Genomic DNA, 7135 nt, shown 5'->3' on the forward strand with positions numbered 1-7135 from the left:
GCCTGAGACTCATGAGCAGGTGAGGTGGGCACCTCCAAAAATTTGTCCCAATTTCCACTCTCGCCTTAGAACTTATTCATGGATACCTAAAACCGTCAATGGTTAGACTGTTGCCCCTAGCGGTAACCATGCCATGCTCTACACACATATCAAAAATATATCTTTTGTTTTTTGTTTTCCGTTTTCACAATGGGGTCCCAATCGAGCTCATGTCCATCGCTTAGCATTCAGGTCTTGACAAATAAAGCCCAGATAGTCGGACCCCAACGTTCCAATCTGAACACTGACTAAGACCCCACTTCTGAGCTAGTAAATTTCAACCATTCAGGGTGGTAGACTAAGACCCCAATTCTGAGCTAGTGAATTTCGACCATTCAGGCTGGTGGACTAAGATCTCAATTCTGAGCCAGTGAATTTTGACCATTCAGGCTGGTGGACTGAGACCTCAATACTGAGCCAGTGGATTTCCACCATTCAGGCTGGTGGACTAAGACCCCAATACTGAGCTAGTGGATTTCAACCATTCTGGCACTTTGACTTTTCATTCCCAATTAAATTAAAAAAATAGGCATTTTCAACTATAAATAAGGAGCATCGTTAAAAACTAAGACGAATGGAAATTATCCCGTAGATGAAGTTAGCTACCCCCTCCAAAATATCTTGTTCTTTATGTTAAAATTTGAATTTTCATTCCTAATTAAATTAAAAAATAAGCATTTTTAACTAGAAATAAGGAGCATCGTTAACAACTAAGACGAATTGAAACTATCCTGTATAGGAGGTGAGCTACCCTCCTCTGAAATATCTTGTTCTTTATTATAGACATTGACTTTTCATTCCCAATTAAATTAAAAAATAAGCATTTTGAACTAGAAATAAGGAGCATCGTTAAAAACTAAGACGAATGGAAATTATCCCGTATATGAAGTGAGCTACCCCTCCGAAATACCTTGTTCTTTATGTTAGACTTTGACTTTTCATTCCCAATTAAATTAAAAATAAGTCCTATCATCTTGGAAGTTATTAATGTAGTTGTTAAGCAGAAAAATACTTCATCAAACTTTTATATCTTCGCTCAAGGTTGAATGGAGTTATGGCTAGGGGGATGAGTCCTAAGACCATCTGAATTCATTGTGAGGAGGAGTCATAAAACCCCTGAAAGTCATTGAGGGGAGGAGTCATTGAACTCTCGGTAACTAATAATTTCATTAAACTTCCCAAAAAAATCACACTGAATATCCTCGCTTTTTGAACGAACACCATGTAAAGAAAAAATCAAACGGCTTAAAACAACAGAGCCCCCTCAAACCTCGTGAAGTCATTTTAAAAGGTATAACAATTATTTATTTAACAGAAATCCTCGCCTTCAATTGAACGGAAAAAATATAAGAATTATTTATTTAACAGAAATTCTCGCTTTTTTGAACGAACACCATGTAAAGAAAAAATCACACTGGCTTAAAACAACAGAGTCCTTCAAACGGAACATTGAAAATCAAGAGAATGTAAAAGTTACAAGGTAAACCACGGCCCCTTTGGGGGCCTAGAGAATCTTTGAGGACCGGGGGGTGCCTTCAGGGTTGGGGGGGGGGGATCGGAGCCCTTTGGGGTTGTGGTAAGGGACCTCACGGCTAAACCACGACAAAGCACTACTCTCGTGGAACTCAATTCCCATTTAACTCAACCCCCGTGCAACTGAATCCCCCTTGTAACTGAACCCCTGTATAACCGAAACCCCCGTGCACCTGTATCCCCTTTAACTGAACCCTCGTGCAACTCAACCCTCCATGCAACCCATCCCCCTCAAAACACTTTTCAGCCCTTTCTTTTTAAATTGACAATACTTTTCAAACGTTACTTATGTATTATACAGACCACATCGGCGAGGTCAAGCTAGGTCAAGTCACAATATCATTCTGTCGTTACTTTTCAATTAAGCTATTGAATACCTTCTAGCAATGTGTCTTGTAAGCGTCAAATCTATTAAGTATCTGAGCATATTCTTTGTATTGTTGATGCAAACATCCCATTCTTTAATTACCCGTGAGGCATTCTTAACCATCGCAATACCTTTACGCAAATATCTTTTCGCAAAAAATTCGCAAATTTCGTAAACTAAAGAAGTAATTACCCTTTTCAGAAACATTAGTCCTTCTATTAATGAACCCATGAAACGAAACCAGTCTGATAGCATCACACAATCCCGCTCCTAGTTCCAAAAATGGAATGCACGTAACGTTCGTAGCAATAGGTTTAGAAACCTATTAGCCAAGTTAAAAAAAAAACCTACAAATCAACTTACAGATGAATGACCACGGATTTAACCTAAAAAAAAAACTTGTATATCAGGAACTAGAAATCTAAGTCAGAAAAAATTGTCCTTAAATTGCGTAAATCTCTTGGCAAAGATGTAATGACCCTGTAGAATAGGACTACCAGAAAAACCTTGAAGAATCTAATTTGAAACCTGAATATATACAAAAAATAATTGAATATATTGGCAACTAAAAAAGACATACCGGTTTTTCTGACACGGATTTAACCTAAAAAAAAACTTGTATATCATGAAATAGAAATTCAGTTAATTGTCTCAGAAAAACTTGAACCAAAACAGATTATACCCAACCTGTTTGGTTCGGGGGCGTACGCAAAGTATAAGGTTCTACCAGAAAAACCTGTTGGTACGGGAGCGTCCTCAAATTCAATAGATGGTAAAAAAAAACTGTTTGGTACGGGGGCGTACGCAAAGTATAAGGTTCTACCAGAAAAACCTTTTGGTACGGGGGCGTACGCAAAGTATAAGGTTCTACCAGAAAAACCTGTTGGTACGGGGGCGTCCTCAAATTCAATAGATGGTAAAAAAAAACATGTATATACCTTGAACTACAAATTGCGTAAATCTCTTGGCAAAGGTGTAATGACCCTTAGAATAGGACTACTAGAAAAACCTGTTTGGTACGGAGGGGCCATAGAAGTATAAGGCTATGTGTGAGGATACTCACTCTCTTTGAAAGGGTGTAATGCCCCTGTAGAATAGAATTACCTACCAGAAAAACCGGAAGGAACATAAAGTCGTAGAATCCAGACGAGCATCTCTACTTATGAAATCTTTTTGGGGGACAAGTGTTACCAACAACTTTGTTTTCAGTGGTGTTTTCAGCAGGAGCTTTGGCGTCGAAGGAGGGAGTAGCAACCCTCCTCCAGATTTAAGAGAGCCTTTAGTCAAACAGCTCCTAGTAGCAAACTATAAGTAAAGAGCAACCCTGTTCAGTAGAAACCTAAACTGTAAAAAGTTTCACTTACAACGCATGCATCATAAAAATATATTTTTAATGCTGATTCTGAACGTGAAAAATGCATAAATTTAAAATTTGCAGTACACACAAATTTCAACAATTTTAAAAACAGGAATCAACTCCAATATGAAATTTCTTGGTGCTAATATTTTTATTGAGCTACTTAAAAATAAGTCAATATTTTATATTTAGGGTAAGCTAAAATAATAGAATTTTCGTCGCCTATATTGCAATCAGGCTTTTTTCAGAGGTTCAGTTTCTATTAAAAAAAGGATTACTGTTTACACACAGTTCGTTACTACGAACTGTTTGATCCAAGGTTCTATTACATGGGAAAGAGGGCTATTAATTGCTGTTTTATTTGTTCTTTCAATAGAAAAAAGTTCAACTCCCTTCTTTTATGTTCAATTTAAATACTCGTAAAAAAGTACTTCGAGAATGATAATCGTTCCTGAAAATGGCCCTCCTAAAAATATTTATTGAAGATTTATTTTTCAGGGGGGGGGGGTTTAAAACATCAAAATTGATTATAGGATTATTATTTCCACAGTTTTCAGGGCAGATTCTTCAAAAAATATTTATAGGAGTATTTCCCAAAGACGACACTAAAAGGGGGCAATTTATCTAACCAAGATTAGTTATCTTTGTTATAAATAAAACAATTCGTGATGCACAGGTCGTTAAGGAGCCAACTTTTACTTACATTAAAGTAATTTTAACTTCAAGACATTCAAAAAATTACAGTTGAGTATATGTGCCTCTCTTTGAAAATGCATCATTGGAACTTCCTATCTCTTCATAACTTCTCAAACTCTGTCTTGCAACGACGATAATTCATGATGTAGCAGTAGCAGGAGCTTTAAGCTCTGGGAAAAGATGAAGAAATACTGGCTTTCAATACTCGGCATAAGGTACATACTCAAAGGTATGTGGTGAAGTGGAACACTACAACGGCCAAAAGACGACAGGCAAGAAAAAGACATCTGCAACAACTTATTGAAAAGAAAACAGAATAAACACTTTCTTTTGAAGAAAAAGATCAGGAACCTTATTAACAGAAAACATATTTGTTGTGTATGTTATTCATGGTTACCGTATTTTTTGTGAGTGCTCAAATACAGTTAAACGTAAATTCAAATAGTTACGCAGCATGACACTCATCTAAATTTATTTGTTAATCAGCATCAGATTTATAGGTTCAGAAGACTGCGGAGTCCTGCCAACACATTTGTAGTCAACTTGGCATTTTGTGATCTCTGCGCATCCACTTTACATTTTATGACATCATATTCATCGTTCAAAGGAAGATGGGTCTTTGGAAACGCAGGTAAGTGATTAAACAGTCATAGGTTTGCAACTATGCCATATAAACCTACGTTTTACTAAGTATTCCCAACGATCCTTTCCCCTAAACAGTGTTCCACATGCGGTGGAGGAAAATGATTAACGATGGGCTGGGGTTTGTTCTTTACTAGGTTGCTCCTAGGGGGAGGGGGAGGGGGTTCAAGTACATTTCCTTCAAAAATACCCCCTAAAAGTTCTGCCCCGTAAAAAACTCCACCCACACCTTTTTTTTTAATTTTGACTAAAAATTTGTCAAAAGAGTGAAGATGGAAAAGGGAAAGCATGTGAAAATTATAAAAGTCTTACGGCCCAAGAGACTTTACGAGAATTTTTCTTGCCCAGAGACCCATAAGGACACTAAGATCTCTTTTTTTTCCTCTCTTAAAATAAGACTTTTGTTCGTAGAGGTTAGTAATTAGTGCTAGAGCTTAGGGAATTTAATTAATTTGTTTCTTAGTAATGAATAAAGACTTATTCAGTGACTCAGAACCAACAGTGATTCTCCTTCCAAAGTTTAGACACAAATTCGTAAAAAGCCTGAAACTAGAAAAGAAAAAGGAAATGAAAATTATTAATTTAAAAACAAAGTTTTTTAATGGAAGTAAATAGCAAAAGATGAAACTTGAAGCGAAGAAAAATTATTCCTTTACAATTTTCGCAACACATAACCTGACTCGTAATATTTCCCTGAAATTTTATAATTGCGAAAAATTAGTGTTTAACAGAAAAAACAAAATCGGCGCAACAAAACACGATCAGGAGTAGAGAAGTCCCTAATTACCGTGCAGCAAGTACAAGACAAACTAATAAGCCTCTCCAGTTCCTTACAAATGCGAAGAAAATCAGGACATTGTTAGAACTTAGAATACAAACGAACTTCTTCCGCATAATAGTTCCCATCCAAGGAAAACTTCCTGCCTTCAGAAAACTCACCCTGAAGTTCACCCCCCCCCCCTCTTCGAATATACCCCTGTAAATTCCAGCCCAGGAAACCCGCCCTCCCCCTTGAATAATTTTTTGTTTAATGTAAATAACATAGATTCAAACGTTAAGTAAAAACAAATCAAATTTAAAGTTAATAAAACTTCTTATTCTAAATTTACAGGCATTAGTTTAAGTGAAGTTTTCAAAAAGTCTTCAATTCCTGTTCACAAAATAGTATTGGGTATCGTTCGCATGGCGTATATCAGAATATTTTTCAAAACAATGAATTTCAAAGAAATGCATTTTCTTCAGTACTAAGTAAATTAAATAAAGATTGTCCGCTGAGGTGGACCTAGTGTCTCGGGATGATAGATAGAAATTGCAGACATATTCTATATAAAGTAATTGGGGCAGAGAAGATTCGTTATTAGGAGCATACGCAGTAGAAGATGCAAAAATTTATAATAAAGATAAGGGCACTTTTTAACTGGCATTGGAATACTTTTAAAAATAAATTACTGGATAACCTTGTTAATATAGAATTACTGAAAAAAAAACTTTTCAAACAAAATCAAAAAGCGACGTTGAAACTTCGAACAGCCACGAACGAGAGATTTACGTAAATTGAGAGTCGTTTGACTCCTTTAACCCCAAATATCACAAATTTGAAACTACATTTTAATTTATATATCCGATTATCTCAAAGTATAAATCTTGCTTGTTATCTAGTTAATAGCAATATATATTGGTACATTAGTGTGAGCAGCATCAGATTTAGTCACACCTGAAAGTCTTGCTGGGAGGCAAGTTTTTTCAATAAGCTATAAAAAAAAGGTCAATTCAGTTTATGCTGTCTTCTTTTATAATTTAATTAATTAAAAAAACTTTTGCCACAAAATCAGTTTTTCAAAGAAAAGTAAAGAAGTCCATTAAACAAAAAATGAGCAAAAATAAAATCAAATAATCTACCAAGCGTGAAACTACCACAAATCAACATCGATAAATAAATGAAACCCAAAACGAACAGAAATTACAATAAATGACCGAGTCAAACTCAAAACGAGTAGATATTAACATAGGTTGGGCTCAAAACCCCTATGCCTTCCCAAGGTCAGAACAAAATTTGCACTTTCCTGAAAAAAATATAAATGTTTTTACTTTTATAACTTTAATAAATCAAATAATATTAACATTTTGAATACTAAATATCATCATATGTATATTAAACTGACAATGCACATTCATTTGTGTTTTTTTTTTCAGTAAAGTGCAAATTATGTTTTGGCCTTGGGAAGGCATAGGGGCTCCAAGCATAATTTCCAGAACTTTCAACTACGTTGAAAAAATGGCTATCGCTAAACTTTGATTGAACGTTTTTGGGGAAATGGTGGGCATAAGAGGGGGGTTAATTACTCTCCACTCACTTTCGACTATTAAAAAGGGCAATTTCAATTTCCAATTAAATGAGCCCTTTTTGAAATTTCTAGAACAACTTTCTATTTAAATCTTATATGCCCCCAGGACTTAACTTACAACCCTTGCGCTAGGGGCTCTGAGGGGGATATCATCTT

This window comes from Artemia sp. Qi Xiang Cuo, chromosome 5 (assembly GCF_049724085.1).
Source record: "Artemia sp. Qi Xiang Cuo chromosome 5, ASM4972408v1, whole genome shotgun sequence".
Lineage (NCBI taxonomy): Eukaryota > Metazoa > Arthropoda > Branchiopoda > Anostraca > Artemiidae > Artemia > Artemia sp. Qi Xiang Cuo.